At 40.3% G+C, this 27,368-nt stretch overlaps 1 protein-coding gene across 4 annotated transcripts in view; it reads right to left on the bottom strand.

The window, feature by feature from the left end:
- The window catches only part of ITGB1 (integrin subunit beta 1), a 139,689-nt gene that overhangs the window by 34,301 nt on the left and 78,020 nt on the right, over positions 1 to 27,368 (bottom strand). Inside the window, exon 1 of one of the 4 annotated variants that reach the window (XM_021665195.2) lies at positions 14,589 to 14,674. The exons of 2 other annotated variants lie outside the window; for them this stretch is intronic. The gene's annotated coding sequence lies outside the window, so the exon portion shown is untranslated. Of the gene's footprint in view, positions 1 to 14,588; positions 14,675 to 27,368 lie in introns of those variants that run through there. One more of the 4 variants, XM_021665194.2, reaches the window with a different exon arrangement.

Below are 27,368 nucleotides of genomic sequence, written 5' to 3'. Positions count from 1 at the left end.
GATGGTCTGGTCTCCTACACACCCAGGATCTACGGTACAGCCTATTGCTCCTAGGCTACACACCTGTCCAGCACTCGACTGTCCTGAAAACTGCAGGCAACTGGAATGCTGCAGTAAGCATTTGTGTATCTACACACAGCCAGACATAGAAAAAGTACGGTAAAAGTATGGTACAAAAGATTTTAAAATTCGTACATCGCTATTACCCTGAATAGAGCTTGCAGGACTGGAAGCTGCTCTGGGTGAGTGAGTGAGGCAAGTGAGTGAGTGAGGCGAGTAAGTACATTGCACAGAACATTCACTGAACAGGACATTACTGACATTACTATCACAGTACTGTGGACACAAATACGCACACTACATTAGCCTAGGCCTACACAGCTGCTCAGAGTCAGGACCATCAACGTCACTGTCTTGGGCCTGCACATCCTGTCTCCATGACACAGAGGTGTCATCTCCCAAAAGATCTTTTTCTAGACCACTTCCTGAAGGACCTGCCTGAGGCCATTTTAACCTTTTTTATAAGAATACTCTCTCAAATAACAATAAACAATATAGTGCAGTAAATAAAGCAGTAACATAGTTGTTTATTATCAAGTATTACATACTGTAGTTAATTTAGATGCTATACTTTTATATGACTGGCAGCATAGTCGATTTGTCTACACCAGCATCACCACAAACAGGTAAATAATGTGTTTCACTATGACGCTACATTACCAGGCAACAGGTGTTTTTCAGCCCCATTATAAACTTACGGGACCACTGTCATGTATGCGGTCCATCACTGATCAAAACGTCATTATGTGGTACATAACTATATAACTGATGTCCAGGCCTGAGCATATATGTGAAACTACTCTTGCAAAAGAACCCCTTCCAGGCCTTATCTTACTCTCTGCCTTCATTCATTCATAAATTTGACTCACAATATGAACTTGAAGAAATACATCAGTTTACTACCAAAGAATTTACATAAAGCAACATGTAAGACAATTCACCATTCTTCAACACACTCTACTCCCTTGGAGTCCACTGGTTTCCCCCAGCCTTTCTGGAGGTTCCTCTTTAGGCAACTCTGTCCGGTTTTGAGCCGTATCAGGAAACACAAGGGTCACTGCTTCAGGGAACTTTGAGTTCGAGAACAAAAATACCAATTATTATGATATGATGGTTTCAATAATAAACTAGGACACAGGACACTGAGGATACTGAAATCTGCCTGGACAAGTTTAGAGGCATCAGGGACATGGCAATGGTTCAGCTAGAATCGAAGGCACATAGGAGACGGGTGTGGAGACAAGTGGAAAGAAGATATTCCAGACAAAAAGTCTGCACACACAAAGCCAGGAAGTCCCAAGAAGAACTGTAACAACTCCTTCCTAATCTTATTTCTAAGCATATGCATTTGCGCACCTCCCTGCAACCCAAAATTGGAACTGTCTCACTTTTTCCTCTCTTTACAGAAAAAAAAGACTAGAAAAATATACGTTTTTGTAGCTATACCTTGTTGGTGGAAGGAGTGGTTATTTTATCCTTAAAATTTTCTATTGTTAAGTATAAATTAGATTATCTTACAATCTTAAAATATCAAAAAGGCCAAAAGGAATCTTGAAGAATTTCTGAGATGTTACGAGTTGGAAATAACAGGAAGGAAGACCAAGCAGGCAGGAGGAGCTAGATTACAGACAGCCTTGAATGCCATCCATGCTAAAAGAGTTTAGATTCCACTCTATAAATAGGAAGGGAACTGAAAAAATTTGGGCAGGCTAGTAACATGTCTACATATACATGGCAGAAACTCAGTGGAGTAAAGGATGGGGGCAAGACAGAAGCTCGAAGACAAATACGGAATTTACTGTAAACGTTCAAGCGAGAGGTGACAAATGTCTAAATTCAGATAACAGCAACAAACAAGATGATGAACAAACAACGATTAGAAGGTAGCTAATGAGGGATCTGCTATTTATTTGGAGAAGGATGGGAGAAAAAGGAATTTACTTTTAAATAAAGAAGATGTAAGAGGGAGAATGGGGTTAGGGGAGAAAATGAGGTTTTAGAAAGGTAGATTGTGAAGTCTAGGGAAGATGTCTATTGGGAAGCTAAGACATGAATCAGGATCTCAGGAGATAAGTCAGTTAGAGTCACAGACATGAGGGTTGTCATAATATAGGTGTCAAAGTTCTGAAAATGGATGCGATTGGGAAGAAAAGAATACTTAGGAAGAAAGGAGAGCTGGGGACAAATTTGAAGCGGTGAAGACACAGGAAAGAGAAAAGGTAAGTGATGAAGCCAGGCCTTCTTGGAGAAAAGACGGTAGCATCTGGACCCCAAGGGGGTGGATCACCCTAAACAGAGACATGGTACCTCTCCTCTAAGGCAGAGCAGGAGGTGAGAAGGCAGAGAGAATTCATTCATGCATGACTGTCTTTTCTGAAACAGAACCACTGCTAGGAAAAGAGGTAGGGCTTCAGGGTTGCAGAAAATTAGAAAGATGCAATAGGATTACAGTGAGAGCCTGCAATGTTTAGAGCTCACCAGGTATTGGACACTTAATTTATGCAGGCACATCTATAACGCTCATTTCACTTCTAACTATCTGCTAACATGTCTTCACTGATGGATTCTAGGCTGCAAGAAAATAGGGCCTGGGTGTATCTTATTTATAGTTCTCACCTAGAAATACTTGGCATAAAGTCCATGCTCAAAAATCTTTGCTGCTAGGCATGGTGGCTCAGGCCTGCAATCTCAGCACTTTGAGGGGCTAAGTAAGGTAAGAGGACTGCCTGAGGCAAAGAGTTCAAGACCAACCTGGGTGACAGAGTGAGTGTCTCTTTCTCTATCGATTAGCATATAGAAAAATATAACTTCAAGATGAAAATACCTATGTATTGAAAATACATATGTATTGAGGGTTATAATTTTTGTCAAAAAATGACATTAGAAGTTCTTGGATAATCACCAAAGTTGAATGAATTTTCAACAAAATATAACTGAAGTCTGTTTTCAGATATTATTCGGGTTAAGAAATGTGTTTTAGGATCTACTTGCCAGTTTCTCTTTTTGATCCAAATGTATGATCTGCCCTGATAAATAACAAGTTATTGTATCCCTCCTTCAAAAATAAAAGTGAAAACCCATGGCATTATGCAAAATAAGTGTACTTTTTCATTCATAAATAGATCAGGCATGCGTGGGGAATGTTCTCTTGGCATAAATAGCAATCAATCATAACTAGTACCCAGGTGTGCCAATAAAAAGACATGACATGATAGGTTAGCAAAGACCAAAAAAGTGAGTTTCCTGAAGGAGTTCCTTGTTTCTGATCAAAGAAATTATATCTGCCAGCATTCACTGCCACCTTATATTAAGGGGAAAGAACTCTACTGGTGTCATATGTGCAGCCATTTAAAAACTGGAATCTAAAGTGATTCCTCAGTGGGGCAACAAGGATGGCTGTTGATGTACTGTGACCTGGTAGGAGAAGAGGAACATATGAGAGAAGGAGGAAAAATCCAACTCTATCTTCCACGGCATATTTAATCTTACTTTATTTGGTGCTAAATCAAATGAAACAAGCCCTTGTACAAGCTGTTATCAATTGCCTTTAATAATCTGTCCTGGGCCGGGCACAGTGGCTCATGCCTATAATCCCAGCACTTTGGGAGGCCAAGGTGGGTGGTACATAAGGTCAGGAGTCCAAAACCATCCTGGCCAATATGGTGAACTCCATCTCTAATAAAAATACAAAAATTAGCCAGGTATGGTGGCAGGTGCCTGTAGTCCCAGCTACTCGGGAGGCTAAGGCAGGAGAATCACTTGAACCAGGAGGTAGAGGCTGCAGTGAGCCCAGATTGTACCACTGCACTCCAACTTGCGAGGAAGACTTCATCTCAAAGAAAAAAAAAATCTGTCTGGTCTTGTTTTTTTCCAGGTACTTAAAATACAAGTGCCAGTAAATGGTTGTTATGTATTTTGCGGGGGAAACAATTTATTTTCCTTTTCTGCAGATATTTCAAAAATTCATTAATCTTTCAAGATGAACCAAGGTTTTTTTTAAAGGAATTATAGATTCCACATCCAAGTAGAATTCTGTTTAATATGCTTTTTAACAATCAGATTCCTGTCAAATGTGTTTGTAAAATAACAAAAGCAGCAAAACCTCAAATGTTCTATATTAACGTAGCAGACAAAATACAAATATTCTAAACACTAATACCACAGAGACCCTTAAAAAAAAAAGCACTAGGGGTAGGGAATAACATACCTAATACAAATAGAAATAGGGAGGAACCTTTGAGGTTTGCTGTGGTTTGAAGGTATCCCCCCCAAGGTTCACGTGTTGGAAACTTAATCCCCAAAGCAACAGTGACGACAGGTGGGACTTTTAAGAGGTCATTAGGTCATGAGGGCTCTGCCCACATGAATAGATTAATGCTATTACCATAGGAGTGGGGAATGGGTGCCTGATTAAAGACCGGGTTTGGCCTTCTTCCCTTCTCTCACTCTCTTGCCCTTCCACCTTCTACCATGGGATGATGCAGCAAGAAGACACCGGATAATACACTTCCCAGCCCCCAGAACCATGACATAAATTACCCACTCTGTGGCATTCTGTTATAACAGCACAAAGACTAAGACAAGGTTCTTGTATCACAAGGAAGGAAACCGCCCTGAAAGGACTAGAATACGAATTCTGTGTTTTATTAATTAAACATAACTACCAACATGATTTCATTCAGGGACTACTGCTCACTGTGGATTACTGGAAAAAAAAAAAAGATTGATTTCTCAATTGAGAGGGCCAGACTAGGCACAGGCAAGAAGAGTATAATACACTAAGTTTGGATGATTTAAAGTAATTCATAACAAAAAGTTATTTCATTTAGAATTTTAAAAAATCAGACTTTTATTTCAGCACCTTCAAATGGATATTGAAGGATATAATAATAATAATGATAAAATAATAGCATCTATCTCTTCCAGGTAACTCTATGAGATAGAGTATAGTGTCTCTGTTTTACAGGTAAGGAAATAAAACCACAGAGAGACTAAACAACTTGCAATGGTGGAATCAAAAGTTGCAGAGGTGGAATTGAAACCTGACCATCTGAATCCAGAAACTATGGCCTAATTTCATTAAACTGTAATTTTTTGAAAGCCTAATCACTATTTTAAATACAAAAATTAGAATGCCCTTCTTGTGTTAGAACTGACTCAGAGCACAGAAATGGAAACAGCTTATAATGTTCTATGAGTTTATTTCTTGGGTATCTGAACTTAATCGAGGCCAAGAAAAGTTATTTTAATTGCCATATTTCATAAGTACAGACAGAGGTTTTGTGTCTTGTTCCTATAAAAGAATTTCACCTTAAGGTCATTTTTTACCACATACAATTTTATCTAAGGGGTCATAATTCATTCCCTGAACAATAAATAATCTTAAACATCACCCACAAATAATCTCATTTTAGTGCTTAACCCAAATATGTGCAATTGTTTCCACTGTCAAAAATAGTGTATAATTGTTTTAATCTTCACTGTAAACTAATCTTTATCTATAAAAGTGTGGTTTTATATCCTGTTCAAACTTTTAAATACACACTCATTATTTATTAATTTTTTAACAATGTTACAAATAATTCATTTAGCATTTACAACTTTTAGAAACACTGTATGCACTATATTTGTAGAAGTTAAACAATTAAACTTTAGAAAAAAAATTACCTTAAAAAAATAACAAGTTATGTTCATTTCAGAGTTGAAAAATAAGGCACCCAAAAGCCAACTCAAATAAAAATATACACAAAAGATTTCTCCCTATAAAAAAAATCTTTCTGCAAGGGCACATTTTAGTTCAATACAATTAATTAAATTCAAGTCAACAAATATTTATTGCATACTTACCATGTATCAGATATATAAGTGACAGAGCTGGGATATGAACCCAAGTGTGATTCAAAAGCCCGAGTACAGTAAGAAAAGTTTAAAGGTCTCATTATTTAAATACTTGAAATCTTTTCACCTTAATAGTAGAAAAGATTCTGACACCTATAGAGGTATATAATAAATGTCTCCTAAAAATTATAATAAAGTTGGATTCATCCCACGTCTCTTCTACCATCATTATTGTTTTTAAAAGGGGAAAAAATAAATAGACCAATAACAAATTTTAGTATTTAAAAATCAATATATTCCAAAAAAGAACACAGAGCCAAACTGAAAGACATGAGGTTCTTCCCACTTATCCAGCATAGAAAGTAATAAAGATGGGAAAAACATGAATGGAAGAAACTGAGACATCTTTCTGGACTCTATACCATTTGAGGGTGACATATGGAGATGGGTTCCTCCCATGACAAGGGCACCTTTCCCCTTATAGGAAGAACAATTTTTTCCTTCTGTCTGGCAGGAGGAGGTGTGTTGGTGACTAGAGAGGTGTTTATGGCCCAAATATTAATAATAAGCCCTCATTAATGATTAACAAAACTTAGCAGAAAGAATTAAAAAAAAAAAGAAGACGACGACATGAAAGAGAAGAGGCTAAGGGATCCCAAAGATGTTAACACCTCATCTGAAGTCCTCTTCTCCCCTCCTTGATAATTACAAAAGTAATCTGAATTAGAAAACCATCTAAAATTCACTACTCCCACCCAGAAGAAAAATAGCTTTTCAAAGAGCATTAACCCCCTTCTCACACAATGATAATACTAACCTGAGGCTAAGGGGCTCTAACAATAAAGGTTTGGCTGCACCAAAGCTACAGGTTCACAAAACAATTTGAAATCTGAGAACAGCTCACAACAGGGCTAGATACTTTAATTATACAGTAACAGACTGAAGATAAAATTCATCACTAGTGACTCTACCCACCTTCTCCAGGAAAATTAGAATATGGAAGATCTTTATCACCACCCAGTTTACAAGTGTAAGGGAAAGATAAATAATGGACATAGTGCGCATTGGCAAACAAAATGCCTAAAAGATAAATATGTTGGTGATGGGGGAGGTAAAGCCTGGGAACTTAACACCTAGGAAAGACTTCTACAGAACAAAAAGTGAAAGGAAGTCAGTGAAGAATCTTCTTTAAAAATAAGAGAAAATCTAGAACTCATTATGCTCTTGAAGGAAGTCAGAAAATCTCAAATAAATCTTGAAGTGATCAAAGAGTAAGACCACAAAAGCTGAGGAAAAGTATATACAGAACTAAGGAAGAAAATTTAGGCTGGAATCCTCTACAGAAGTCATGAACACAAAGAACAGAATCAACATAACAGGAACATCACACAAAATTCAAATAATAATTCAAGCCAATCAGATCATCTAATGGTGATCTGATAAACAACTGGTACAGCACCACCACCACCAGCAACCCCCACTGCCCTGAAGAAAGAATAGCTTTATGTGAGAAACAGGGAAAAAAATGAACCATTTAATTCAAATGGAGGTAAGAGGGCACAAAATTAACAAGGCTTCAGAGGATGAACTTAAAATAAAAGCAGAAAAATAGCCTTTAAACAAAGCTATTAATCCATAATATGAAGGGCTGATCCAAAATAAGCTAAAAACCTGCCTGAACTTAATTCTTCCCAGCTCTTCCTTCCACTCAAAAAGGTAAGACATTATTACCTAGCAATTGACTATTTTTCAAAGCAGCCTAGTAAGCTGTTCCTTCTTTCCACTCTCTATGTCCACGACAAATTTTTTTGCCTTTCCCTGTGAGGAGGAAAGTTGGGAATGGTTTTTGGTTGAGAAAGTTTACTTTGGGGTAAGCTGACAAAGATAACTGTGAGTGGAGCTAGCAAAAGAAGATAACCATCCTGGATGGGTGCAGCGGCTCACCCCTGCAATCTCAGCCCTTTGGGAGGCCGAGGCGGGCAGATTACCTGATGTCAGGAGTTCAAGACCAGCCTGACCAACATGGTGAAACCCTATCTCTACTAAAAATAAAAATTAGCTGGGTGTGGTGGCACATGCCTAGCTGTAGTCCCAGCTACTCAAGAGGCTGAGGCAGAAGAATCGCTCGAACCAGGGAGGTGGAGGTTGCAGTGAGCGAAGATCGTGCCACTGTACTCCAGCCCGGGGAACAGAGTGTGACTCCATCTCAAAAAAAAAACAGTTAACCATCCCGATCAATGGTAACAATAAGCACCTTATTGCAAGGCTTGTTCCCCATAATTTCAATTAAGGATAATTATGTTCTCAAACTGCATAATTATATCCACTTTTTAAGCAGATCATTCCAAAATGCTTCCTTGATTAAACTAATTTTGACCACATTTTTTTTTTTTTTTTTTTTTTTTTGCGATGGAGTCTTGCTTTGTCGCCCAGGCTGGAGCAGTGGTGCAACCTCAGCTCACTGTAACCTCCACCTCCCAGGTTCAAACGATTTTCCTGCCTCAGCCCCCCGAGCTGGAATTACAGGCGCCCACCATCATGCCTGACTACTCTGTGTTTATTAGAGATGGGGTTTCAACATGTGGGCCAGGCTGGTCTCAAACCCCTGACCTCAGGTGATCCACCCACCTCTGCCTCCCAAACTGCTGAGATTACAGGCGTAAGCCACGGTACTTGGGTGACCACATCTTTTGTCACATCATCTTCTCCGTCCTGTCTGTGGTGGAGTGCATACAGTATTTTAAATATATGATAAATGTTTTAAAACCATGATGAACATAGGAGGAAAATAGTTTCTCATTTTACTCATCAGTAAGCTGTGAATAATATCTACTATAGGATTGTTGGAAAGATAAAATATGACCATGAATATGAAAGCTCAACAGCTCATAATTTACTTGATTACTAAATTTGCTTTTTGTTCTCCAACTCATTAACTAATCATGGCCTTCTAAAACAAGAACCCCAGTGACTTGTGACTCTTTAATAAATGTTTCTCAATCTTTTTAATCTATGCTTCTTTAATAAGCATAAACCTTATTCCCTATTGTACTTTTTTGTTACAGTTTCCTGTTATACTACTAAATGTGCTTTTTCAAACTCCAATTTCCTCCTCCAATAATCAAATATAACCCCAGACCACCCCATTTAAGAAGCACTGAAATCATAATATGAAGAAAATCATACATAAACCATAAAATACCGTACACAGAAGAAGAACTAATCATCTACTATTCCTAATTTCATAGATTATAAAAGCTTCAGTTATTTACATTTTCATTCAATAAACATTTATACAGGAAAATGTCATTTCCATACTTCAAACAAATGGAACATGTCTAACTTTTACATATAAATATTTTCCTCATCACTCCACTGAAATTATACTCCCTACACAAAACAAAATGCTGTTTTTCTTCTACCTTTTTGCTTTATTGCCTCTTCATCTCCTCATCAACCACAATTAACTTAATTAACTCCTCCTCTGTGGTTCCAAAACAGCCTTGAGAGTGCCCAGCAGGGCAAATGACAAACCTTCAGTGATGCTCAATAATACAGGGTTATTTCTATTCAAACTTCTATTATAACTAATTGTATTCATGTCTGTGTCTCTCATTAGGCTAGTGTTGGAGGGCAAGAATCCAGGCCTTCATTTGATATAGCCTTCATATAATCTTTTGATATATATGATATTATGTGGCCAAGTACTATCTGCGAAATTAGACTGGATTCTTCCTATACTGTCCCTTGAATGTGGCATCCATCTGTCATTCAACCTTCGCTCATACCATTCCAAGCTCAGGCTTCATCTCCTACACAACGTATTCCAAAACCAAATAAGCCAATGCTGATATTTTTCTCAAATACTGTTAGGGAATATTATCTGGTGCAGTACACTGTATACAACACTCTTTGGTATTTATGTTTTCCTGAACTGAACACAACTTGTCCCAACTAGACAATACACTCAACATCAAAGAGCATGCCAACTTCTTGATTCATGCCCAGTGAGTAAAGCATTTTTCAAGTTACTGGTACTCAATGTACCGACAGAATAAAATGTAATGTACAGCTGAGCTACATCATGATGCAGAGCTGAAAGTGACAGATGCTGCTGGTCAGCATTGGCAGGTATCCTTAAAGGAGTAAGTGGCACAGTGGCACAGCGCCTACTCTCTCTGGTGATACCAAAAAAAAAAAAAGGTTGCTCATGGAGAACGAGAACTGCACTCTACAGTACTTACATCAGGCAGCAGCTATCCTCCAACTCCTGGAACAAGAGAATGAGGGAACATGCAGACTGCTTTATAGGGTAGATGTCGAAACCGACGCCCTGGAAGTATAGTACTCAAAAGTCACACCCAGGTTTCCTGCCTCCCAATCAAGAAGCCTTTACTACATCAAACTGCTTCTTTCATCAGGCAACCACAAACATGCCAGTCACTGGAAAACCCCAGATATACCTATGTCTTTCACAAAAATGTCACTCAAAGGCATTAGAAGTTCAGAGAAGAAACTGGGGAAGGTAAATGCTTTTCTGGAGTCCTCTTCCTCTACCCACCCTTGACTGTTAAGTGTTCCCAGGTCCACCCTCAGCCTGTTTTTCATTCCACATCCTCCTTTGGTGTTTGCATGCACAGCCTATAGCTTCAACCAGCATTTAACAGACTTAAGAATTCCCAAATTGAAATTTCCCAATCAGACTTTTTTTTTTTAGCTCTCAATATGTGTATTCAACTGCACTTTAGACATCTCCACCTATGTCCCATGGTCACCTTAAAATAAACTCGGCCTCATAAGGTCATCATTTCCCCTCCCTTTAGCCAACCAGCACCCCCAGCTTAGTCACCCTCTGACCTCAGTGAACAGCACCTCCTAGCCAGAAACCAGGGTCACAGTGGGTTTCTTTCATTTCTCTTATCAAGCCTTGTCAATTCTCTCTCCTAAATACGGTAGCTCTTAAACCCCCACCCAAACCATCCTCCATACTAGGGATCTGCAAAGCTTTCTGACGATTCACCTTTATCACTAAAAAAATTCTCAGCATACATGTACCCAAAATATACGCAATTTAAAAATTCAAATACATGTACTTCTACAGCAATATAGTAAGATATAAATCATAATCAAAATTTTAAACTTTAAAGTGATGAGATTAACAAACATAATAGTAAACCTAAGATTTTCTTCCTATACTTCAGTGAGCCTTTTTACGCATCCCTGGGAATTAGGAATCTGCGCTTTGAAATTATATGTAATGAGATTGGTCCTATAAGAAATATATACATATATATGCATGTGTATATATGTGTTTATATACTTATGTATCTGTATCTGAGGCAGCTTCTTTTCTCATACATACATTTCATGAGGTGATATACACATGCTTAAACATATTGCTAAATACAGTTAACTCTATCTTCTAAAGCCACAAACCAAACAGCAAGTTTAAAGTTAGCTGACCTCTAAAAACTCACAGCCACTTTTAAAACAGTAACAAATTTACAAAGTATAGTTTGGCTCCTTTTGTACATAGCTCCTGAAAGAAACATTTCTTTCACCTACTAACAGATGTATTTGAAGGCTGCTAATATTCTGACTTTTAAGGACTGTACCCCCTTTAACCTGGGTACATACCATAATATTCTTTCAGTTTTCCACAGCTATAGACACCCCTAGCATAATTCTTCAGCATCCAGAAGACGAATGTACCTTTCTGTATCTTAACCTCTCTACTCCATACCTCCCACCTCTGAAACAACCAGCCAAACTCTCAGAATCTAAAACCAAGTCAGAGTAAACACTAATACAATACAGATGTTTACCCGACATAATCCTCCAGGATTCCCCCCACAATGGAACAGATCCTAACTCTCTCGTAGAGTGAGGAAATCTGCTAAAATCTAACAGAAGTCCAAATGAATCCTTTCAGATATATGCAGCTTGTTCACATTCAGAAAGTTACATCCTTGGAACTCAAAAGTTCTCTGAAACTTTTACCAGTTACAAGATGTTTCAGCTTATCACACTAGCAACATAGTTAAAAGCAAACCAGAGCACCTACAGAATATTAATATTTTTTCCAGATAGAACATTATACTACTCTCCGCTATAAGCCACAACTTACTTATCAAGAAGCCAAACAACAAAGACATTACAATCGGTGGCAAGCACTCTTAGGAAAACTGGCACCATGTTGTTTGACCGCAAAACGTGACCAGATGTCCCCACTGTCACTCCCAGAGTTAGGAAGTGAACACCAACGTAAAATTACATTTTCATTCGTATGGTAATTTGGGGCTGCTTTAAATTATACTGACCAGAAAGCTAAGAAGAAAGCTGCCTAATTGTTAAAATTACTCAATCCAGTGGGTTTCAGAATTGTTGATTCATTACTTTCCATGGAGAGAATGTTGAGGGTATCAAAAAATAACTTTAATATAGACCTTCACATTGTTAAAAAAAAAAAAAAATTACAAACACTTAAAATTGTAGGTCTAGGTCTGAAGTCAACATAGATGCATTAAACAGTCTATTTGCTTTCTGTTTACAGAACTAAAGTATTAACCATATTCTTTGTCCTTTTAACCAGCATTCTAATAACATCTTCCACCTTCACACTCAATTTTTGGATAAGTAAAATGGCTTTCTCCCCAAATGCCTGTATGAAAACACCAAACTGTTTTTTATTTAACACTTCACCATCTTCAATCATTTATGTAATATTAATCAATGAGCCAACATTATTTAAAAATATGAGAATTACAGTGAGACTCTAAGTCCTGACCCCTCTGGGCCTTGGTGTCCACAAATGAACAGTTAACTGCCAACTAAAGTTCTTAATCATTTCTGAAAGTGGTCTATTACATAGCGTATTTTTAAGGGCATACCTGGTTTAAGAAAGATGTCTAACCTAAATTCCTCTAGCATGTTATTTTTGTACCATCAAAACTACAATAGAAAAAAATAAGAACCTAAGAGTCAGGCTTAGGGACTCACACCTGTAATCCCAGCACTTTGGGAGCTCGAGGAGAGAGGACTGCTTGAGTTTGGGGCCAGCCTGGGCAGCATAGTGAGATCTTGTTTCTACAAAAAATTTAAAAAGTGTGCAGGCACCTGTAGTCCCAGCTACTCAGGAGGCTGAGGTGGGACAATAACTTAAGCCTGGGAGGTTGAGGCTGCGGTGAGCTGAGATGGCACCTCTGCACTCCAGCCTGGGCGACAGAGACCCTGTCTCAAAACAAAACAAAATAACCTAGTAATTCTCGCCACCTAAGTTATCCATGTGGCATGTTGGCCCAAAGAAATTATTAATGATGTTACCAATTACCTTCCGAGATATTTTTAACATCTTTTTACTACAAAAGAAGGGCTGAAAAGGAGTCAATATTCATCTACTCTAAGTGTCTTACATTTTGCATTTGATTTTCACAACTAGACTATCATTAGGAAGGTTACTTGTGGTTTAAACGTGGGCTCTGGAGCTAGACCCCATGCCTTCTCCAGGAGCTCCTGATGTCCAAAGGCAACTTATTTTTGCTCCCTGTGCTTCCGTTTCTCACTCAGAAAATGGGAATATAAACAGTACCGACCTCATTAGAGCGGTTCCAGAATTAAATGAGATAATACATGTAAAATTCCTAGAGCTAAACTTGGCCCTCACTGTCATTATTATAAAAATGAATAATTAGTGTAGATATTATTGTTCCTATTTCACAGACAAGGAAACGGAAGCTTAGAGAGTGCAACTTACTAATCATACAAATGTGTGCAAAGTTTTTGCCTCAAAACCACTAATTTCATGAAATAAAAGCTGCTTAGAGTAGGAGCCTCATAAAACCAATTTATGAAGCCTAAGAAATGGCACAAGGTAAAATGATACTAGACACAGGCCGGGCTCTCAGGCTCGCGGACAGGGTCTGAGCGCGGGGTGACCGTGGCCCTGCGTCCTGGTCCCGCGGTGCCCGGCAGAGACTGGCGACTCTGACTGCCAGATACTCGCGTTTATAAACACGGGGAGGTGGACGGCACTGCCGGCACCGCGCCTCTGGCCCCCAGGGGCTCCGCGAGACCAGTTTCTGACCCGGCTCCCGCCTCCCCCGCCCGCGGTGCTGGCCCCAGGGCTGCCTCCTGGCAGCGGGAGGAGACCAGACCAGTGCCCGCCGCGGGCGCGGACAAACGGCTCGTCGCTGCTCCAAGGACGGCAGCCAGCGAGGGAGCGGGAGACGAAGGCACAGGACCCGTCCAGGGACGCGCCGAGCCCCAAACGCCGAGCCCCAGGAGACCTCGCTAGCTCCACCTGCGCTCCCCGAGCCAGGCGGGAGACCGCAGGTGTCAGGGGCCGCTCGGGCCCGCTCCCCCGCAGCTCCCGCAGCTCCCGCAGCCCCGACGTGACAGCGCCCAAGCCAGCGACCCCCGCGCTCGGAACGCGGCCGGGTAGGCTCCGCGCCCGGGGACTGCCAGCGCCCGCGACTCGAGGCGGGTGGAAGAGCCAGGCGGGCGGCAGCGCGCGGACTTCCTCCCGGGGTAGCCTGGAATCCCGCCCCAGCCCCCACCCGCCGGCGGCCGCCCCCGCCCCCGCCCCCACGCCAGGCACAAAGGTCCCGGCACGGCCCAGCAGGCGGCCCGAAATGCGGCCGCGCACCGGAGCCCTGAGGCCGCGGCCCGTAACCGAGGCCCCCGGCCCCTACCTTCTCCGCGCGGCGTCCGGGCCCCGGCGCGGTGGGTTCGGGCCTGCTGCTCCGCGGCTCCCGCTCGGCCTCTCCCGCGGGCTGGCGGGGCCTCCCAGGTCACGGGCGCGGCGGGCGGCGGCGGCTCCTCCCCCTCAGGGGCGGGAGGAGGGGACTCGGTGGCCCTGAGCCGCCCCCCGGCAGGAAACCAGCCGCGGCCCCGCCTCCTCTGCGCGTCGGATCCCGCTCCAGAGGCCGCAGCCGCCGCCTGCTCCCTCCGGAAACGCATTCCTCTCCCGCCGCGTCAGCCGGGCCCGGGGCGAGGAGGAGGCAGGAAGCGCTGCCGGGACAAAGGAACCGGCTCGCGCGGGAGCGCGCCTTGGGGGAGGCCGTGGAGGGCGGGGCAGAGACTCCGCATAGGCCGTCCCGCGCCTCAGTTTCCTCCTCTGCGAAGGGCGGGAGGGGTCGGGTGCGCCTTAGAGCCCCTCGCGTTCCTGGCGTCGCCTCCTGGGCCCGTGTTCTTTGGTTCCGCTTCCTTAGAGCCGCGCGTCCGACCTCCCTTGTCGTTTGTCCACTGATGTCTCGTTTTGAGCCTGTGAGATGCTGCACCCAGGAAGCCCCCCCTTCAGTCCCAAGGCAAATCGGGACCTGAGTCCCCGACCCTGCAGGGCTCCATGGGGGCAAAAACAACGTGCTCCTTCCGGAAGGGAACTGGCCAAGCCAGGACTGCTTTCCTGGGGTGAGAATGTGCTTGCGTGTGTCTAAGAGAAAGGTGAAGACTTGGGGAAGCCCATGGGTGCCACGAAGGGTGGGGATGGGGAACGTTTTAGAAAAGCTGGTGAGTTGGGGGCTGCTTTCGATAGGTTTATCTGAAAGTCCATTTATGGGGAACAGGGATGAGAAGGAAAAGTTTCATCCTGAGGAGTACAGTTTCTGTTTCTCCTTTTTAAAAAAAAAAAAAAAACACTTGGAGATGAGGGCTGGAAACAGAACGTTTGAAAGAGAAGGAAACTCATTATGAGAATGGCTGGGCACATGTCGATTCGATGATTGAAGTCCGTACCAGCCAACATCATACTGAAACCCCATAATTCAGTGTATGCTGCTGGCAAGCTGCTATCATGGTAGCAGAAAATGTTGTGGGCTTTACTTGGTGAGCTGCAGCACCCTGTTAGAAAAAGAGCTCAAAAATTATCAGATTTATTAAACTGAGAAGTAGTGTTTCTCTTGTAGGAGATTAGGGGCTGGGACACCCATTTGGCTGCTGCTAATCTAAAATATAAGAGAAAATAAAGCAATAACATCTTTCTAGAAAATCTGCACATTACTTACCAGCAAAATCTGTTGGTTAGCCAATCTCTGAAGACCTCTAGAAAATGAGCACTATTTTTCCCACTTAATGGATGTTCAAGCTTAAGAGACTAAATGATGTTCCTATATTAATATATCAATGGTCAAACTGCCATTCGAACTCAACATTCTTGAATTTTAAAGGTATTGGTTTTACCATTGTTCAGAATTCATCAGAATTGGCCCAGTCTCAGCACAGAAAACTGTATAGTTCCAAAGCATAATTGGTCCATGCCTGATTTGTACTACATTTCCCGGAATTGTTTCACCTGTGTGTGACTAGAGGAGGCACTGGCTAATCTTTACTGCAAGAACATTAAGAGGTTTACATATGCACAACTCTAAATTAGTTCCTCAAGGGCAATTTGCTGATCTTTTTAATACCACTGTCAAGCACTAGAGCACCTGACTAAACTGACGTGTGAGGTAGCAATTTGTGTACAGAAGTCATGAATTTTGAGGAAAAAGAAATTTTGTTCTCTAAGAAAAGTAGTGATTGGTCAAGAATATGAGTCTACTTGTGATTTCCTTTGAATAATGGGTGGACAGTGAGTTAACTATGAAATTTATGAATACTCTAAGCAAAGGTTGGGCAGCATATGTGCTAAACAGGAAATCCTGGTAAGTAGCAATAGTGCAAGCCACATTGCTAGATCGTATCATGATGTTGGGTTGGTGCAAGGTCTACCAGATGTCTCTTCCCTTCCCATGTGTAAGGTTGACCAGGTAGTTCTCCCCTTTCCATGTCTGAGGTCAACCAGAGGGCTCTTGCCTTCCCATGTCTAAGGTTGACCAGATGGCTGCATGCACCAACCTAATAGAACATCATTAGTATGTTGAATTCAAGACAAATTCATGCTTTACCTACACTGTCTCCCAATTATTATCAATTGTCTTCTTCTATCTCTTAAGTCATTATTATAACAAATAATTAAAGTTGGTGTTTCCTTTAGTTTTGTCACTGGTGATACTACTATATGCTCTTCAGAATGTATCTTTATTCATCTACCATCTTCCAAAGTAAAATTTCAAAGTTGCTCAGCAAGAAAGATGTTACTGGATGCCCACCCCTTTTCACTCTCCAAAGTATGTTCTAGTATAGACAATACATTATATGATCACTCTATAAATAAGAGTATCCAGACAATAAGGAATAAGAAGAAGAATTTTAGAAATTCAAAGAGGATTCGTAAGGATATATTGCAAATCAGGTTCCAGGTTTATAGGTGAAAACTAATTTCAACATTGATAATAGTAAAGGAAAAATGTGAGTTGCAGCGTGGGAGTGAGTATGAAGATTTAGGCAGTTGCTGTGTGAAGAAAATGCCCTAGTGGGAGATTTTATTAAGAAAAAAATCTTGACATACCCTGGCTGATCAATGGGACTTGGATTTCAAATATCAGTGTATAATAAATATATGTGATGGCTTTGGAGCAAATTGATTGAATGAACAGTCCTTAGAAAAGTAGTCTTCAGCTGATTTTCTAAGGACTGTTTCTATAGACTAACCTAGATATATTTTTCTCATCTGTCACTTCCAGTTACTTTGAATGTAACTTCTTATTTAAACATTAAAAAAAGAAAAAGATAAATGGATAGGGATGGAAGGAATAGAGGTCTTTGATAACATCCTACAATACTAACATAGAAGTGCTTCTAAATCATTAACAACTCCATTCCTTTACCTGAGTAACTAAAATCACTCTTAAAATGCGAATCTGCTACTCAGGAGGCTGAGGCGAGAAGATTGCTGGAGACCAGAAGTTCAAGACCAGACTGAGCAACGTAGTGAGACCCCCAACCCTGCCACCGGCCCCAACTTAAAAATAAAGAATAAAATTAGCCAGGTGTGGTGGTGCATATGTGTAGTCCCAGCTGCTTAGGAGGCTGAGGCGGTAGCATCACTTGAGTTCAGGAGCTATGATCATGCCACCGTAGTCCAGCCTGGACAACACAGTGAGACCCATATCTAAAAATGCGTGAATCTGTGTGTATGGGTGTAAAGCAGCCCTGGGAATTATTGACATTTTGAAAAACAAGAAGGGGTGAGACAGTCCTGCCAGTTCCTCCTTTTTCAGTCTCCAAATGTATAAATAACATGCAAATAGTCATATAATGCAGAGAAACTGGAAGTGTATTGAATTTGCAATTTTTTTTTTTTGCTTGAGGGCTTCAATTTAGTGAACACTCCTCAGTACTCATAACAGGGTATTGCCAGAGGAACTGTAAAAAATTAAGTTTGCTATCAGGCAACCAGCAACTGACTAGGTATGGCATGTGTCAGTGTATCGACCAGGCTGTACTGAGGCTTCATTTCTTTGCTTAGTTGAAAGTAAGGTGGAAAATGGCACAACAGTCTGGCCTGATTTGCAACATGTCCCTTAAAGCTTAGGCTAGCCATTCAATCTTTTCCTCTTCTAGGTAGCTAACAGTGGCTCGACTATGGCTTTGAATGTGGGTCACAGATGAGTAAGGCTTTCTCAGCTGGTTCTGCTTCCTGTTCTCCATATATAGTGGCCCCATCTTTTCCTTTGCGAGTCCACACAGCATTCCCTCCAATGGGTGTGAGCATTCCTTACCAGCATTCAGATGCTGAACATTTTTAACAGCCTACAAAGAACAGTGTTTTAGGCAGCTCTTTTCAAACACTGAGTTTCTTCAGCTGTGGAAGGGAATGTGCCTTCCCACATAAGAATTTTAAAAAATGCCTAATATAAGCAATTGAATAGCACTGGAGTTATTTTTAGGAACCAGGGTCACTCTCTACAGGAAATGATTGTGTTGCCAATGCATTACAGCCAGTGACTATAAAAAATACTATTTGTTTCCTCATTTAACTGCTTTGGAGCATCTTGAGAAAAGTTAACATTTGCAATTTTAAGTTAGGAACAGCTCGTTTCAGGCCAGATTCATTAGAAAGTAGGAAGGATAGCTCTCACTAAAAAAAGACATTTGGGGTAAGTAAGAACACCTCCCTCCTGCCTCCCTCCCCCACAACACACAAATTAATTTCCACAACATAATGTCTTAGACAGAGTTCTCTTGCCTCATGACTATGAACAGGATACCATGAAACCCCTAAAATTCTAGATGGAATTTTACTTTGACATACCTATCTGTATTGTTGTGGCTTGAATGGGATCTTAACCACAAAACATTAAGAATAACTATTTTAAGCACTTATACGATTAGTTCTTTTATAGACTAAATGCCTAAACAAATGTCTTTGTGGTTGCCCTGGACCTGTGAGTCGTATATTGATTAGTCTTATTATTTAAACAATATTTAAAATATCAGATAGTACTTCCAAATATTTTCTTATAATGTGATTTTCACTGCAAATGCAAGAGGTAGAACAGAAAAAGCAGAATCTTTCGTGATCAAACCGTACAACTAGAGTGTGCTGTTTATGTTTACTTTTCAAGGTAAGATAAACCTTCAAAGAGAAACGAACTTTTTATTTCAAATTCCAATTTATGTATTAGGACTTAAATGACTTCAAATCATATCTAAAAATCACTCTAAAACTGTTGTAACTTTTTACTTAAATTGAGAATAAAAATAAATAAATGTTGAGAATATTTTCTAATAATGTTTGCCATGCAGCATTGGGAAGAACAAGTTCTGTGACGCTTCTACTGTAAGATTTCTGCATTGTTGCTGGCTGATGTCAGGCTGCTCCCTCTGATCACAAGAATTCCCTATTTAGAACTGCTTATGGCTGCCTGTTGGGTAACGTTTCAAGTTGAAAGAATTTTGCATTTTGTGTTATTTTATTGTACTAGAATGAAATAATCTTAATCTGAAAAGTTTTGATGGTTTAGCTCTTTAATATTTTTATATTCCTGACTCTTCTTCATTAAGCTAAGTTTACACTGAAGTCCTTAATTAGTCTTCTCCTTTCATGATAAAAATACATCCTTCATTATCTATAATTTTCCAGTGGCTTCCACATGCCAAATGTCAACTAAACTATTTTTCTCTTCTAGTCAGACCACTGGCTTGTGGAAAGGAAGCATTTCATTCAAAATTTCACCAGTAAATGTTGTTGATGTGTGATACCTAGCTCACAGGATAGATGGAACTGCATTCTTACATCTAAACAATTGTCCTCTGATTAAATAAATCCAAATACATCTAAGGAATAGAACAATCATCTGTTTTAAATAAAAATGAGTTAGATGAGTCTAACAAGATGCACAACACATTGTGGTATATAATCCCTTATGTGAGGTTTTCTTTCTTTCTTTCTTTTTTTTTTTGACACAGAGTCTTGCTCTTGTCGCTCAGGCTGGAGTGCAATGGCACAATCTCGGCTCACTGCAACCTCCACCTCCTGGGTTCAAGCCATTCTTTCCTGCCTCGGCCTCCTGAATAGCTGGGATTACAGGTGCCCACCACCACACCCGGCTTTTTTTTTTTTTTTTTTTGTATTTTTAGTAGAGACGGGTTTTCACCATGTTGGCCAGGCTGGTCAACAAAGTATTTTTAATAGTATCCACATTTGTCTGGGCGCGGTGGCTCATGCCTATAATCCCAGCACTTTGGGAGGCCAAGGCAGGTGGATCCCCTGAGTTCAGGAGTTCGAGACCAGCCTGGTCAATGTGGCAAAACCCTGTCTCTACTAAGAATACAAAAAATTAGCTGGGCACGGTGGCACGTGCCTGTAATCCCAGCTACTCAGGAGGCTGAGGCAGGAGAATTGCCTGAACCCAGGAGGCGGAGGTTGCGGTGAGCCGAGATTGCGCCATTGCACTCCAGCCTGGGTAACAAGAGCGAAACTCCATCTCAAAAAAAAAGAATACAAGAAATTAGGCAAATGTGGTGGCTTGTGCCTGTAGTCCCAGCTACTTAGGAGGGTGAGACGCAAGAATCACTTGAACCCAGTAGGCGAAGGTTGCAGTAAGATGACATTGCACCATTGCACTCCAGCCTGGGTGACTAAGACTTTGTCTCAAAAAAAAAAAAAAATTGTATCCACATTTTATAAGCAAGGGAACTGAGACAAGAGATATTTAATTGCATAACTGGTAAGTTACAGAACCAAAATTGGAACCCAGTCAGTCTGGCTCCAGAGACTGGAGTTTATTCTCTCCATTTTGCTGTCTCCAATCTCTTGTATAATTTTGCAGAGACAGTGTCTGCCCTGTTCCAGCTCCACTGTGACTAGGAAAGCAAGTCTGTAATTCTGGTGTTTCAAGAATAAGAAGTCAAACCAGGCACAGTGGCTTGTGCCTGTAACCCCAGCTACAAGGGAGGCTGAAATGGGGGGATCACTTTCCCCAGTAGTTCAAGGCTATGATGCATCACTGCACTTCAGTCTGGGTGACAGAATAAGATCCTATTTCTAAATTAAAAAATTTGTTTTTTGTTTTTTTTTTTTTTGAGATGGAGTCTCTCTCTGTCACCCAGGCTGGACACTGCAACCTCTGTCTCCTGGGTTTAAGTGATTCTTCTGCCTCAGTCTCACAAGTAGCTGGGATTACAGGCTCCTATCACCATGTCCAGCTAATTTTTGTGTTTTTAGTAGAGGCGGGGTTTTACCATGTTGGCCAAGCTGGTCTTAAACTCCTGACCTCAAGTGATCCACTCGCCTTGGCCTCTCAAAGTGCTGGGGATTACAGACGTGAGCTACCACGCCTGGCCAAAACTTGTTTTTAAAGAATAAGAAGTCAATATATCTGCAGATATGAGCCATGCTCTCCAATATTGATATTTTCAATAGTAATAAAGTGTTTTCATCTCTGTGTTACTCCTTGTCTGTCTCTTAATTGACACAGAACTGAGTTGTATGGGAGTGCTATTAGGCCCCCTTGATCCTTTACCAACTATATACACACACACACACACACACACACACATATATACACACACACACGGAAAGGATGCTATGATATCAGAGTTATATATCATTGCACACAGGCATGGCTAAGGTTTTTCAATTGTCATCCAAAATTTGTCAATTACCTATTTTTTTATCAGAGACGTTAAAAATTCTATCTTTCCTAAGGGCAATGGCCATATCTTGTGTTTGTATGCCTAACATAGTGCTTTGTATGTACCATTATGTTGTCTTCTTTGCATTTAAAACAAAATCACCACCCCTCTTCTTTGACCTCCTCTAAAAACATCTCCCCCTTGCCTACTATATATTAATCACAACACTGACCTTCTTTCTATTCTTAACCTCATTAAATTTATTCCTTTCCTGGAGTTTCTGTGCTTGCCATTCCCTCTGTCTGAAATGCAGTTTACATGTCTACTTCTTGTCAATCAGATCTCAGCTTGACTATTACCTCTGTACAACTCCTGTTACTCAATCCATATGTGAAAAACCCACAGTTAACATCATACTCAATGGTAAAAGACTAAAAGCTTTTCTTCTAAGATCAAGAACAAGACAAGGATGCCCACTCTCACCAGTTTTATTCAACATGGTACTAGAATTCCTAGACAAAGCAACTAGGCAAGAATAAAAAATAAATGGCATGCAAACTGGAAAGGAAAAAGTAAAATTATGTCTGCTGGAAGACAACATGACTTATATGTAGGAAACCCTAAACATTACACATACACACATATACAAGCTGTTAGAACTAATAAATGAGTTCAGCAAAGTTGCAAGATACAAAATCAACACATACAAAAACCAGTTTTTTTGGTATATAAACAATCCCAAAAGGAAATTAAGAAATCAATTCCATTTACAATAGCATCAAAGATAAAACAGGCCAAAAAGGTAAAAAACTTGTACACCGAAAACTATAAAACATCACTGAAAGAAATTAAGGAAGACAAGGAAAAGATATCCTAATGGATGGAAAGACTTAATGTTAAGATGTCAGTATTACAGTGATCTACAGATTCAGTGCAATCCCTATCAAAATTCCATAGGATTTTTGTAGGAATATAAAAATTTATTCTACAACTCATTATGAATCTCAAGGGACCCTGAATAGTCAAAACAATCTTGAAAAAAACACTTTCTGATTTCAAAACTTATTACAAAGCTATAGTAATTAAAACAGTGTGATAGTGGCATAAAGATAGATGTATAAACCAATAGAACAAAATAATGAATTTAAAAATAAACCTTCACATGTCCAATGATTTTCAACAAAGGTGCCAAGACATTTGAGTCCCCTCAACAAATGGTGCTGGGAAAACTGGATATTCACCTGCAAAAGAATAATGTTGAATCCTTGCCTAACATCATGTATAAATTAACTCAAAACAGATCAAAGACCTAAAGTTAAAACCAGAAACTATAAAACTCTTAGAAAACAATAGGGGGAAAGTTTCATGGCATTGGATTTGGCAAGGATTTCCTAGACATGACACCAAAAACAAAAAATAGGCAGCAAAAGAAAAATAGACAAATTAGACTTTATACTTCTTTTTTTTTTTTTGAGATAAGAGTCTCTCTTGTCACCCAGGCTAGAGGTGCAATCTCAGCTCACTGCAATCTCTGCCTCCAAGGTTCAAGTGATTCTCCTGCCTCAGCCTCTGGAGTAGCTGGGATTACTCACACCCAGCTAACTTTTGTATTTTTAGTAGAGATGGGGTTTCACCATATTGGCCAGGCTAGTCTCAAACTCCTGACCTCAAGTGATCTGCCCTCCTCAACCTCCCTAAGTGCTGGGATTACAGGCATGAGCCACCATGCCTGGCCTAAACTTCATAAAAATTTAAAAGTTCTGTACACTGAAAAGAAATAATTATCATAGTGAAAGTGCAACACACAGAATAGGAGAAAATACTTGCAAATTATACATTTGATAAGGGTGTGATGTCCAAAAAATACAAAGATCTAGAACTCAACAACAAAAAAACTAACAACCGAATTTAAAAATGGGCGAAGGACTTGAACAAACATTTCTCCAAAGAAGATAATCAAATGGCCAAGAAACACATGAAAAAATTTTTCAACATCACGAATCATTAGAGAAATGCAAATTGAAACCACAGTGAGATAACCATCTCACATCCATAAGGATGGCTGTTATTAAAACAAAATAAATTCCCAGAAAATAACCAGCATCAGTGAGGATGTGGAGAAATGGGAACGCTTGTGCCCTGTTGGTGGGAGTGTATAATGGTTCAACTGCTATGGAAAACAGTATGGTGGTCCCTCAAATAATTGAAACTAGAATTACCATATGATCCAGCAATTCCACTTCTGATATATACATAAATTGAAAGCTGGATCTCTAAGAGGTATTTGTTCACCCATGTTCATAGCAGCATTATACACAGCAGCCAAAGGGTGGAAGCAACCCATGTGTCCATGGATGGATGAATGGATAAATGTGGCACACACATTCAATGGAATATTATTCAGTCTTAAAAAGGAATGAAATTCTGACACGTGCTACAACATGGATGAAACTGAGGACATTATGCTAAGTGAAATAAGGCAGCCAGTCACACACAAAAAAAGACAAACATCATATAATTCCATTCATATGAGGTACCTAGAGTAGAACATTCATAGAGGCAGAAAACGGAAGTGTGATTGCCATGGGCCGAGGGACTGGGATAATGTCATTTGATGGGTTTAGAGCTTTGCAACATGCAAAGCATCCTGGAGATTGGTTGTACAACGTGAATGTACTTAACACTACTGAATTGTATACTTAAAAATGGCTAAGTTGATAAATTTTATTATGTGTATTTTGCCACAATTTAAAAAATAACCTATTTCCTACTTTGGTACACTGAGGAGACGTAAAAACATTAATAACCTGGAAGCACTGAGGACATCTAGTATCAAAATTGTGGTCCATTGGAAATACCAACAAGGTGCTTGGAAAATCATGGATTTTAAACTTGAAATAGGAAATGGACAAGATGGATGGTGTGTGTGTGTGCGCGCGCGTGTATGCGCGTGTGCGCGATTGCGCGAGTGTGCACGCGCTAGAAAAAAAGGGAACTCTTTAAGATTAGTTTGGTTATATTAGAAGGACATGGGGCCAGCTAGAAAAGACTCTTCCACTGCCCAAAATGAGAAATTGGACATCTAAGAGGAAAAATGACTGTGATTTATTCAAGCACATTACACTTATAAAAACTCATGCGTTCATTATTTTTAAAAAGTAAAAACATATAGAAAAGATTTATTTTTATTTTATTTATTTTATTTTATTTTGAGACAGAGTTTCGCTCTTGTTACCCAGGCTGGAGTGCAATGGCACGATCTCGGCTCACCGCAACCTCCGCCTCCTGGGTTCAGGCAATTCTCCTGCCTCAGCCTCCTGAGTAGCTGGGATTACAGGCACGCGCCACCATGCCCAGCTAATTTTTTTGTATTAGTAGAGATGGGGTTTCACCATGTTAACCAGGATGGTCTCGATCTCTTGACCTCGTGATACACCCGCCTCGGCCTCCCAAAGTGCTGGGATTACAGGCGTGAGCCACTGCGCCCGGCCATTATTTTATTTTATTTTATTTATTTATTTTGAGACCGAGTCTTGCTCTGTCGCCAGGCTGGAGTGCAATGGCCGCAATCTCGGTTCACTGCAACCTCCGCCTCCTGGATTCAAGCGATTCTTCCGCCTCAGCCTCCCGAGTAGCTGGGACCACAGGCACGTGCCACCACACCCGCCTAATTTTTGTATTTTTAGTAGAGACGGGGTTTCACCATGTTGGCCAGGATGGTCTCGATCTCTTGACCTCATGATCCGCCCACCTCGGCCTCCCAAAGTGCTGGGATTACAGGCGTGAGCCACCGCTCCCGGCCAGGTTTTTTTTTTTTTTTTTTTTTTTTTTTTTTTAACCAATAAACAGGCCGGGTGTGGTGGTTCACATCTGCAATCCTAGAATTTTGGGAAGCTAAGGTGGGCAGATCACTTGAGGCCAGGAGTTCAAAACCAGCCTGGCCAACATGGTGAAACCCCATCTCTAGGAAAAATACAAAATTTAGCCGGGCATCGTGGTGTGTTCCTATAATCCCAGCTACTTGGGAGGCTGAGGCACGAGAATCACGTAAACCCAGGAGGCAGAGGTTGCAGTGAGCTGAGATTGGGCCACTGCACTCCAACCTGGGAAACAGAGTGAGACTTCGTCTCAAAAAAAATAAAAGAAGAATGAAGGAAAATATGAAGAGAAGAAAGGATTTAAGAGACATAACTATTAAATGCAATAACTGGAAATTATTTGGATCCTGATTTGAGCAAACCAAGTATAAAAAGACATGAGATAAGTGGGGAAATTTGCGGTATGGACTGGGTTTTACATTATATTCAGAAATCATTACTTTTTTGCTGGTATTATGAATATGTAAGAAAATGTCAGTTTTTTAGAGAAATAAGGGTAAAATGACATGAAAAATTATTAAATAATCAAAAATCTCTCAGCGATAAGAAGAAAAAGTTGGATGAAGTAACCATGAGAAAACATTAATAATTGTTGATCTTGAGTGACAGACATATCATGGCTCATTACATGTGTCTCTACTTGTGTATTTATAAATCTTCATAATGCAGAGTTAAAATTATATGTTACAAATGCTGCATTTTAAATGTACAGAAATGAAGCTGGGCACGGTGGCTCACACCTGTAATCTCATCACTTAGGGAGGTGGAGGTGGGCGGATCACCTAAGGGCAGGTGTTCAAGACTAGCCTGGCCAACATGGCAAAACCCAGTCTCTACTAAAACTACAAAAATTAGCTGGGGGTGGTGGCGGGCACCTGTAGTCCCAGCTACTCAAGAGGCTGAGGCAGCAGAATCGCTTGAACCTTGGGGGGGCAAAGGTTGCAGTGAGCTGAGATCGAATCACACTGCACTCCAGCCTGGGTGACAGAGCAAGACTCCATCTTAAAAAGAAATAAAAATAAAAATAAAGGTACAGAAATTTCAACAAATAAAATTCCCTTCATACTCTGGATTTCCTTCTAATCTTACTCTAACTTATGCCTTGAATAAATCTGCCCACTGCACGTAATCTTTTCTGTTGTTTATCTTTAAATTGATGGAAACACTGTATAATTTAATTATAATTGAACAATTATTGGAGTATACAAACATTAATATAAATAATATGAAGGGCAATTTACATGCTCTAACTTTAGTTGTTAAAATTATGCATTAGTGAAAATATAAATTCATCACTTCATCTCTCCCCCTGCCAAACATGAACTCTCAGTAGCAGAAAATGAATTATGGGCTATATTTGAAAAATGTACCTACCTCAAAAATAACCCTCCTTTTCAAGCAAGCAAATTCTTATGTTTATCATTAGAAGTTCATGTGCAATATATTATTATCGTATATAGCAATTTCTGAGTTTCAGGGGGAAATACTTATTTTACCAAGGACTCTGGCTTTTAGTATGAAACCAGTATAGCACAGCATCAATAGTACTCTTACAGACATTAAATAATATTTGGTGATTATAATTATATCTTTATAAAATCTACTTTTTTTAAAAAAAAAAGAAATGATACAGTG

This window comes from Aotus nancymaae, unplaced genomic scaffold, assembly GCF_030222135.1.
Source record: "Aotus nancymaae isolate 86718 unplaced genomic scaffold, 86718_ANA_hifiasm-v0.15.2.pri h1tg000077l, whole genome shotgun sequence".
NCBI lineage: Eukaryota > Metazoa > Chordata > Mammalia > Primates > Aotidae > Aotus > Aotus nancymaae.
Note: the sequence above shows the minus strand (reverse complement) of the source record. Positions and strands in the feature narration are given on the sequence as shown.